The sequence below is a fragment of the Rhinoderma darwinii genome, chromosome 11, assembly GCF_050947455.1.
Source record: "Rhinoderma darwinii isolate aRhiDar2 chromosome 11, aRhiDar2.hap1, whole genome shotgun sequence".
In the NCBI taxonomy this organism is placed as follows: Eukaryota; Metazoa; Chordata; class Amphibia; order Anura; family Rhinodermatidae; genus Rhinoderma; species Rhinoderma darwinii.
Genome location: NC_134697.1, coordinates 61348819 through 61360410, shown reverse-complemented (window position 1 = coordinate 61360410; position 11592 = coordinate 61348819).

The window sequence follows — 11592 nt, the reverse complement described above, 5'->3', positions numbered from 1 at the left end:
ATGTGCTACAGGATCAACTAAATATATTAGAAGGCGCGAACCTGCTACTCCCGTTGCCTCCCCTTACCAATAACCGCAGACACAGATTCTATTTCGGCAAGATTTTATGTGGCTTATGCAACTTTTTTTATAAAACAAACAAACTAAAATACATAAATCTGGAAGCCCAGCTCCTATCGTGACCAATCCCATGCCAGCCATGCTATACCTGCTGTCTAGCGGCTTACCATGCCCAGATACAACCTGCTGGCTTGCCGGGAACTTAGTAAATATCAAGTAGTGCTTGGGACAGACTAATTGCTTCAATCAAATCCTAACATATTGACCTGAGAAGTTTAATTCTCCAATCTCTCTCACCTACTTCTTGAAGGGGTTTATTTATTAAGACAAACTTTTATTATATTGAAAACGGCCTGGAAATAGTCTGATCACCGTCGGTCCAGCTTTAGAAGCCCCCAGCAATCATCTGTTGTCATAAGTGGAAGCGGTGGCTGGTCATGCATTTTCCCTACTGTTGGCGCTGCAGGAATACAGTATTACATGCCAAGCATTCAAACAAATGACCGACCATGTAATACATGGATGGGCCAGGTCCGCCAGGAAAAGCAAGGGGAATATAGGGCATATGGGTAGTGGATTTCTTCATGATACAAACCATTCCACATAGAATGATTACAAAGAGGCTGTATTTTCCTTTGTCTGTATATATAAAATGATAATATTGGGTATGGAGCACTCTTATATTTATATATAGATATAAACATATAAGATCATTGTCCTTACCGAGCACAACACCCTTTGCAGTTAGTGACCTGGAAAAAGTCAGGAGAACTTTGATTCGCATGGATAAAGCAATTTTTAAAGCTTTTCTAGTGACTCAAGCAGAAACGGATTTAGGTTGGTGAAAGCCCCAATCCATCTCTTAAACCAAGACCACCTGACCTCTTATAGCAGCCACGTATAGAAGAGGTGGCCCTGAATGTGCGTGGCACACTTCCCTAAAGTCTTTGAGAGTTACATTTCTATGTCTTGCTTGAGAAAGTCTCTACGCAGCTAAAACAGTCGTTGCTTTTATGACGGTATAAATAAAAGTTTAGCATTATTTGAAAGATTCCCAGTGCCTTGGACCACGCTTTTTTTTTTTTTCTACTTCAAAGGATAAAGTTACATTCATGTGTCCCCCCCACCTCTTCTCAACTATATAGGATTGAGGAACGCAATCGAATTACGCCTGAAAAAACGGCTCCATTACGCCAATAAACATCTGCCCATTGCTTGTAATGGGTTTTACGGTATTCTGTTCCCACAAGGTGTAATTTTACTCGTCGCTGTTAAACTACGGCGCATAAAAAGACGCCCGCGAAAAAGAAGTGCAGGACACTTCTTGGGATGTTTTTGGAGGTGTTTTTCATTGACTCCATTGAAAAACAGCTCCAAAAATGGACGTAAAATACGCGGTGAAAAACGAGAGTTGCTACAAAAACGTCTGAAAATCAGGAGCCATATTTTCAGACGTTTTTAGTCTAGAGTGTGAACATACTCTTATACTGTTCTCTTAAAATTAGCAGTGCCATAGTGGTATATCTGCCATGAATAAGAACACAGCTAGTATTCGAAACGCGTAGGCTTGGGCACTTGCCTCTTTGAAACCACCTCGATACTGCGTCTCTTCATACTTTATCTATTTTTCTATGCCAATAAAAGTGGGAACATTGATTCCTTTTTAAACCATAAGCACAGCGTTGGATCAAATCTTCTTTTTCTCCATAGTGGTATAGTTGTGTTTTCCTAGACATAGAATTTGGCAAGCCACACAGTATGTCCATGCTTAAATAAAGATCTTCTAACAGCTGAACATCCTACCCTCAGCTATTGCCATTAAGTGTCTGAAAGATTTTACAATAGTTGACAATTATTATTATTATTATTATTATTATGTCTATAGTCATAACAATTAAGTCAGAACAATTATTGTAATGTTTACTATTGCCTGAGAAAAATGCACACAGTAGGATAGGCAATACAATATTTCCCACAATATTTGTGGATTTCATTAGGAGAAAAGGAAGAGGGAAACTATAGTCAAAATATCTTCACGTGTTGCAGAAGAGACACAATAGTCCACTGCTTATTGGTTCTAGGCCCGAGGAAGCATAAGGGGGCCAGGGCGTCCCTGATAAATGTGGTTAGGGGTAGCAGGGGTTTAAAATGGCGCTGGCCGCATGGCCAACAGCGGCAGTAGGTCTGAGGGGGAGGAGAGTGAACTCTTTGTTCACCTGGGGATAGGTTGTAAAAAAGGGGAGTGATCGTGGGAGATCTAGATGCGCACATCAGTAATGAGCGATAGGGGAGGGGGTGCGGTGTTGGGGTTTATAAGGGCAGAGCAGAGGGAGGTAAAAACTGTATCAGGCCTGTATTTGCCGCAGAAACTTTTGAAACTTATTAGGGAGGGCAAGTACATAGATATTTTTTGACTTATCAAGAGAAGCGGTAGCGGCAAAGGAGGAGGGAATCGGTCAGTCAGATAGGAAACAGTGGAGGACTATTGTGGAGAAGATCATGGGGTTCCTAGTTTACGCCAGTTTATGGGTGGATTCCATGCCCGAACATTGCACCAACATGCTAAAGTACATGGAAGTGGTGGTTAATGCGCATGCTTTTTACAGGGGACCGGGCTGGTTGGAGTACGACAGGGCCTAGGAAAAAGATGCTAGGAAGTAAGGTGGGGTTAGGGAGAATAGAAGGGCTGTTCCATGCTCCACCAGTGGAAGGCATGGTGGTATCACTGTTGGGGTTGGTTCCCAAGAAAAAGGAGGGTAGGTACAGGATGATTCAGCACCTGTCTTACCCAAAAGGGGGGGGGGGGTCGGTCAATGATGCAATAGGGAAGGAAGTGAGCGAGATTCATTATCAGCCATTTGAGGCAGTGGTAGAAGGGGTAAGACGGTGTGGAAAGGGAGCATTGATATCCAAGGTAGATATTGAATCCGCCTTTATTTGTTACCATTGCATCCAGAGAGTTTTAAACACACGGGTGTCGTTTCAAGGGGAAGTTTTTTCTAGATAAATGTTTACCTATGGGTTGCGCCATTTAATGCGCGTATTTTGAAGTATTCAGTTCATTTTTGCATTGGTGTTTGCAGAGGGTGTGCAGGAGGGAGATAATTGCCCACTACCTTGATGATTTTTTGCTAATAGGGCCAGCAGGTTCATATACTTGCCAAGTAATGTTGCAAAAGTTTATATCCCTACTTCAAGATTTGGTGGTCCCCATAGCACAAGAGATGACAGTGGAGCCAGTAACAAAGTTGTAATTTCTAGGCATCTAAATAGACTCATTAGAAGGCCAATGTAGGTTACCTGTCAAAAAGGTGGAGGCATTGTTGGAGATAAGAGAGGTGAAAGCCAGCGGGAAGGTGACATTAAGATAGATACAGTCGCTGTTGGGTTCCATTAATTTTGCTTGTAGGGTGATTCCGATCTGCAAAGTATTCTCCAGACGTTTACAGTCGAGTACGGCAGGAGTGAAAGCAGGGCAACATAAAATTAGACTAACAAGGGCATGAAGAGAAGATCTGCAGGTATGGGAATGTTTCCTAGTGAACTTTGATGGAGTGCGGGTTTGGCTACAGGAACCATGCTCCAATCAGAAGTTGAGATTGTGCTCAAGACGCTTCATGATCAGTTGGTTTTGGATCCTTTTTGTGGTGTGCAGGGGTATGGCCAAACGGTTGGGCAGAAAAGGGGTGGTTGAGGAATATGACATTGCTTGAACCATTCCCAATAGTGGTAGCAGTGGAATTATGGAAGGAAAAGTTGAGGGACAGGTGGGAAATTTTTTGGACAGACAATATGAGTGTGGTGTCGGTGGTGAACAATCTATCCAGTAGTTTCCCCCTGGTGTTGGCACTATTAAGATATTTGGTAGGGAAGTACATGGAGTGGAATATCAACTTCAGGGCTGCACATGTCCCAGGGGTCAATAAATCGATTGCAGATGCCTTGTCAAGGGGGAAGTGGGAGGTATTTTTTTTAATTGGTACCAAATGCAGAGCGAACAGTATATGTGTGCCCTAATAATATTTGGCAGGTATGGACCCGATTAAAAAAAAAACAAATGGAAAAATCGTTGGTGCCAAGCACTTGGAAGACCTACATGAAAGAATGGAAGAAGTAGGAGGATTTCCGGAGAAACTAGGACGGGAGTCCGGTCCAGTGTTTGTGGAAGCTGCTGGGTAACATGTGGAGGGATGGGTCATGAAAAGGTAAGGCCGGCGGCAGTATGCTTTATTACAAAAGTAAGAGGGGAGGAGGACCCTACAAAGTTTTTGCAATAAGATGGGTGTTGAAAGGCTGGTCAAGGTCACAGGTCACAGCCACGAGGAGGAGACAAGAGGGAGCCCTTAGACTCCGGCAGAGTAAAGAAGCTTTGGGGGCGATCTGTAGGGACAGGCACGAAGTGCTACTATTTAACCCCTTGGAGACACAGACAGTTTTGGCCTCGTGGACACCGCCTATTTTTTCAAATCTGACATGTGTTAGTTACTTTATGTGGTAATAACTTTGGAATGCTTTTACTTATCCAAGCGATTCTGAGATTGTTTTCTCGCGACATATTGTACTTTAGGTTAGTGAAAAAATTTGATGATAAATTCAATATCTATTTATGAAAAACAGTAACATTTTGAGAAAATTTTGGAAAAATTACATTTAAATTTAGAAAAATGCTATCAGCATGTAAGATACAAAATACCACACAAAATAGTTACTAGTTTACATTTCCCATATGTTTACTTTATGATTGCATAATTTTTTGAACGTCCTTTTATTTTTCTAGGACATTACAAGGCTTAGAACTCTAGCATCACTTTCTCACATTTTCAAGAAAATGTCAAAAGACTATTTTTTCAGGGACCAGTTCAGTTCTGAAGAGGCTGTTAGGGACTTGTATATTAGAAAGTCCCCATAAATCACCCCATTTTAAAAACTGCACCCCTCAAAGTATTCAAAACAGCATTCAGAAAGTGTCTTAACCCTTTAGGCGTCTCACAGGAATTAAAGCAAAGTGGAGGTGAAATTTACAAATTTCATTTTTTTTTGCCGAAATTCATTTGTAATACATTTTTTCATGTAACGCAGAGGGTTTTACCAGAGAAACGCAACTCAATATTGATTACCCAGATTCTGCAGTTTTTAGAAATATCCCAAATGTGGTGCTAGTGTGCTAATGGACTGAAACACCGGCCTCAGAAGCAAAGAAGCACATAGTGTAATTTCTTTTTTTTAGAATATATTTTAGGCACCATGTCAGGTTTGAAAAGGTCTTGTGGTGCCAAAACATAGGAAAAACCCTCAAAAAGACACCATTTTGGAGACTACACCCCCAAGGAATAAATCTAGGGGTATAGTGAGCATTTTGATCCCAAAGTTTTTCTGCTAACGTTCTTTGAATTAAGCCATAAAAATTTAAATCTAAACTTTTTCAAATAAAACATACGTTTCCATTTTTACAAGAGACATAGGAGAAAAAACACCCCAACATTTGTAAAGCAATTTCTCCCGATTACGGCAATACCCCATATGTGGTCATAAACTGATGTTTGAACACACGGCAGCCCTAAAGAACGGAAGGAGCAGTATTTGGCTTTTGGAGCTCAAGTTTTGCTGGAATGGTTTTAGGTGCCATGTCGCATTTGCAAAGCCCCTGAGGGACAAAAACAGTGGAAACCCCCCAAAAGTGACCCCATTTTGGAAACTAAACACTCAAAGAATTTATTGAGGGGTATAGCGAGCATTTAGACCCAACAGGTTTTTGCTGAATTTAGTGGAATTAGGGCGTGAAAATGAATATCAACATTTTTTACATTAAAATGTTGCATTTTTTTATTTTCACAAGGGATAAAGAAGAAAAAGCACCCAAACATTTGTAAAGCAATTTCTCCTGAGTACGGAAATACCCCACATGTGGTCATAAACTGCTGTTTGGACACACGGCAGGGCTCAGAAAGGCAGGAGTGTTATTTGGCATGCAGAACTTGCTGATTTGATTTTTGGGTGCCATGTCGCATTTGCAAAGGTACCAAGGTACAGTGGAAACCCACAAGAAGCGACCCCATTTTAGAAACTACACCCCTCAAGGCATTTATCATTTGCCTGGACAAATGACCGGGTTCAGAATTGAAGAGCACCATGCGCATTTGAGGCCTATTTTGGTATTTTCACAGCATTGACCCACAATTGCAGGGCTCTGAGGTCAAATAGTAAAACAAACCCCCAAGTAGTGAACATTTTGACCCCACGTGTTTTTGCATTAGAAATTAATGCGTAGCGGATGGTGCAAAGTAAAAATTGCAATTTTCCACTGGTATGCCATTTTAGTGAACAATATGTTGTGCCCAGTTTGTGCCACTGAAGAAAAATACCTAATAAAATGTTAAAGCAGGTTCTCCTGGGTATGGCAATGCCATATATCTGGATGTAAACTGGTGTTTGGGCACACTGTAGGGCTCAGAAAGGTGGGAGCGCCATTTGGCTTTTGGAATTCAGATTTTGCTTGGCAGTTTTTCTGTTTGGGGTTATACTGGTATTTCAGTTTATAATGCGGGGGCATATGTAGACTGGGCAGAGTACATCAGGGTATAATAAGAGGGTATAATAATGTGGTAAATAAATAATAATTCACAGATGTGTGGCCAGTGTCCCACTGCTAAATGATGCCCGATCTTATTCGCTTTTGGAACGCTCTGCATATTTTACGTCACCATATTCTGAGAGCCAGAACTTTTTTATTTTTTCTCCACCGGAGCTGTGTAAGGGCTTATTTATTGCGGGACAATCTGTAGTTTTCATTGGTACTATTTTGAGGTACATGTGATTTTTTGATCATTTTTTATTCCACTTTTTGCCAAGCAAGGTGACCAAAAAGAAGCAATTCTCACAATGTTTTTTATTCTTTTTGTTTTTTTTTTTTTTTTACAGCGTTCACCGTGGGCTATAAATGACAATTTACTTTGTTCTGCGGGTCAATAAGAGTACGGCGATACCAAATGTATATAGTTTTTTTTATGTTTTGCAGCGTTTGCACAATAAAAATCACTTTTTAAAAAAAAAGAAATTATTTTTTGTGTCACGATTTTATTATGAGAGCCATAACTTTTTTATTTTTCATCAAAAAAGCTCTGTAAGGGGTCGTTTTTGCAGGACGGGTTGTAGTTTTTATTGTTACTATTTTGGGCTACATGCGACTCTTTGATCACTTTTTATTTTATGTTTTGTGAGGGGTAGTGACCACAAAAAAAAAGTGATTCTGTCACAGTTTTTTATTTCGTTTTTTTGCGGTGTTCACCGTGCGGGAAAAATACAATTATACCTTTACAGTTTGGGTCGTTACGGACGCGGTGATACTAAATATGTGTACTTTTTTAACTGGTTCCCGACCGCTGGCTGTATATTTACGGCCTGCGGTCAGGGTCCTTAAAACCCGAGCCATAGACTTTTTACGGCTCGGGTTTTAACTTGCTGCCCGCGCGATCGGGCAGCTGAATGTCCGGTCTCCGGCTGTTAGTGACTGCCGGGGACCCTGAGGAGAGGATAGAAGCAGCTTTCACTGCTTCTGTCTTCTCCGATGTGTTTTTACACAGCGTTCAATGAACGCTGTGTATAGGAATAGAGACAGCAGCAGCGGCGCTGTCTCTATTCCTCCCGGTGATCATGTGACTGGTCACATGATCGCCGGGTCCCGTTAGTGACAGACTGCTGCTGGGTCTTACAAGACCCAGCACAGCCCTATTAGTGACAATCGTCACTATGAGAGGGCTGATTTCCCCTGTAACTGGGGCTGCTGTGCAGCTCCAGTTACAGTGGAAAAGATGGTGTAAAAGAAAGAAAAAATATATATAAAGTTCCCCAAAGGTCTTTTTTGACCTTTGGGGGACAGACCATAGTAATAAAAAAATAATAAAGTAAAGTGCAAAAAAAAAAAAAATAATAAATACACATAAAATACCCACCCCAAAAAAACATGTTCCCCCCGCCAATCATTGTTGTAACGCTAGCGCTGACCCAATTACCCTAATATAGACATGTAATATATTAAAATTTACGGTAGACAATGACGATCACAAATAAAAGGTCTATTTTAGGTTAAAACTATATTATTACCCCAAAAAAATAGCTGAAACTTAAAAAAGCTTATTTTTTTACTATTATTTTCAAACTTTATGAATAAAAATTCTAAAATCGCAAAAAAGGTGTGCATAAAAACGATAAAAAATGAAACCTTATTTTCTGCTGGCTGCATTAATAATACCCCGGAACAGGAGTCCAGGATCCTCATGCCCTCGCCCTTTCCTCCTTTCCCTCCCTCTCTTGGGGCCTTTTCTATTCGTTCTTTTCCCCTGTCTAGGGTAATGTGCCTCTCCTTCTCCGCTTCAATTAAGTGGCCTCAATGTATGCTCTGATGCTTTGCTTATGAACTCATTTATGCTACTGACATATACTGAATAATGTCCTTGAATGGGGTTGTGATGCACATTTCTGATTTTGTTTTAGTGGGTTTTTGCTTTGGTCTTTGACCTTGTTTGTTTGTTAATTTACTGTGTGGAGGCCTTCCCTCCACTATGTCTTGTAACTCTGTGTACTGAAACTTAATAAAACTTTGAATAAGAAAAAAAAAAAAAAAATCAAACCTGCATTGTCTACGGAAAAAACGTCACAAAAATCACGTCGTTAGCCCAACAAATAAAAACGTTATAGCCATTTAACTAACACGTGCTAAAAATGGCTAAACGGTGTCTGGTCCTGAAGGCGAAAAAATAGCCCGGTCCTGAACTGGTTAAAGTTTTAACCGGTTACGGACTAGGCTGTTTTACAGCTAAATGACCAGAGAAAATGTCACAATTTTCCTATGCGCTCCTTTAGAGGATTATAACTCTGCAGGTGAATAAAGTTAATCTTTGAATTTTACACTCTTCTTAAAGGACAGATAGGGCTTTGTTTTAATGGCATTTGTCAGTATACATTATTTTTATTTTTTTCTCTAAAGTGGGAAAAATTGGAAAAAAATTCAAGAATTTAGCAATTGCGTCAGTTTATGCTAGCATTTTTTACACACAGTATAGACCACGTACAAAATTAATCTCCTTTCACATTCTTCCACTTCTCCCGTGCATGGTGATACCAAATATGTGTGCCTTATTCACTGTGTGGGCATGTGCCAGGGCTTGGCATAAAAGGAGGCTTTTTGGCCTTTTCGGTCAAGGAATTATGCACTTGATTTTATAGCCGCATACTGTTTTCTGGGGGGCCTAATGCTGGAGAAACATTAGAAACACCCCATAAATGACTTCATTCACGCAAGTAGACCCCACAAAGTTTTCTTCAAGGGGTTTATCATATTTTTAGAAAGTCTAGTTTTCTTCTGAAAGTTTCTTGAATAAGATAGAACAAAATAAAATGTGCATTTTTTAGCAAATGCGTCAGTTTAGGCTAGTATTTTTCACACACGGTATAGACCACGGACAAAATTCATCTCCTTTAACATTCTGACACTTCTCCTGTGCATGGGGATACCAGATATGTGGGCCTTATTATCACATAGAGATGTAGGAGGGCGGACGATAGAAGAAGCTTATTTCACAAATCGCCTTTTTTCAAAGTTTCTATAACACTTCCAAAATATCTGCTTTTGAAGCAGAGATCCCAAAATATTCATCTAGGGGTATAATGGGAATTCATTTTTTGGGGTTTCCTAAAATAAGAGATTGCAGGTTTATGCAAATGGAGCTCTCCAGCAGATGAACTTTAGAAAATATGCAAATATGACATCCACCCCCCACCCATTCCCTCCCTCACCCTTGGAGTAAAATCAGGGGAAAAATAAAAACGTAATGTAGGGCAAATATATTTTCAACTAATTAACTAAAATCTAATCATTCAGAACAGTGTGGTATTTTTTAAAACATGGGTGAATGCACAGGCCTGGTTGTGAGGGACATGAGGGACAGAAATATCGGGAATCTTTGCGGTGCCCGTCTTTTCTGCAGACGTGTCACTGGGGGTTACTTCTAGTTGGTGTTGGGGGAATCCGAGTGATGAAATGTCTTTCAGTCAGTCGCGTGACATCCTCAGCCTGGGGGCATTCTCTGGTGTCCTGAACGTCAAATATGAGGCCTTCAATAATTTTCTCCTGGTATATGTGTCTGCCTGTGTTTTTTTTTTTTTGTAGAGCACAAATGAGTTGTGGATGGCCACCTGTAACAGATAAATGGCCACTTTTTTGTACCAGGTTTTTGTTTTGTGTTTTACTAAATAGGGCTGTAAAACCTGGTCGCTTAAATCCACCCCCCCCCCCCCATGTACTTGTTATATTCGGACACGCTCACTGGTTTGTGCTTGTCCGATGTTGCCCCCCTTTCCCTCACTGCCACTGTTCCTGCGGTATGAATCATGCTTAGCACATACACATCTTTGAACTTGACCGCCAGCAATTCTTCAGATGCATAAGCATAGGAGTCCCCCTTTACCATGCGCTTCCCCACTAATTGCTGTGGGAAACCAATTCTGTTTTTGCGCATGGTACCACATGCCCCAGTCCTTGCAGCATGCAAATGCCTAAACAGGGGCACACTGGAATAAAAATGATCGCAGTACAGGTGGTACCCCTTGTGAAGCAGAGGCTGCATTATCTCCCACACGATCTTACTGCTGGTGGAAAGATCAGGGGGGCATCCAGGAACATTTATTGAGCGGTCCCGCCCTTCATAAATCCTGAAGGCGGTTATATATCCTGACCCGCTTTCGCACAGTTTATAAAGCTTAACGCCATATCTTGCCCTTTTGGAAGGTAGATATTGGCGAAAGCTAAGTCTGCCATGAAAGTTGAGGAGGGATTCGTCCACGCTTACATTCTGCTCAGGGGTGTAGAGTTGCAGAAATAAATTATTGAGGGAATTATTATCGGTCTTATTTTGAACAACCGATCCCGGTTTGCATCGGTTCTTGGGGGGGGGGCCTGAGCATTGTCAGTGAAGTGGAGGAACCTCATCATTGTCTCATAACGAGACCTGGGCATTACTGCAGAATATACTGGGGTGGCTTATGGAGGGCTTTTTGACAATACTCATATTTAGGGTGAACCCCCAAAAAAATTTAAATTCCTGCAAATTGGTGGGCGTCCAATCTCTGGCATGGGTGGATGAAGGCTTCTGCCTTATATATTGAGTGGCATATAAATTACTTTTGTGGACAATCATATTTAGGATGTCGTCAGTAATAAATAAATGGAAGTAATCCACAGTTATGCCAGGAGTGGCAGTAAATCCGTGGATTCTAGGCCCAAAAGATGAAGCGGGTGCCCATACAAGAGCCTGAACAGGAGGGACCAGGCTGTCCCGTGCTACAGCGCTACTAGGCCATGCGCTTTCATGTTCTACAGTTTCAACTGCGTCAGGGATAACGTCCCCTGAAGATGAACCTGAAGTGACGCTGTCATCGTCACAGCCCAAAACAGGTTCCATCTCTGACGCCATCTCTAAACGGTCTCCGACTCAGACCACAGCATGGCGTATGCCTCCTCAGCACTAAAATACTTCC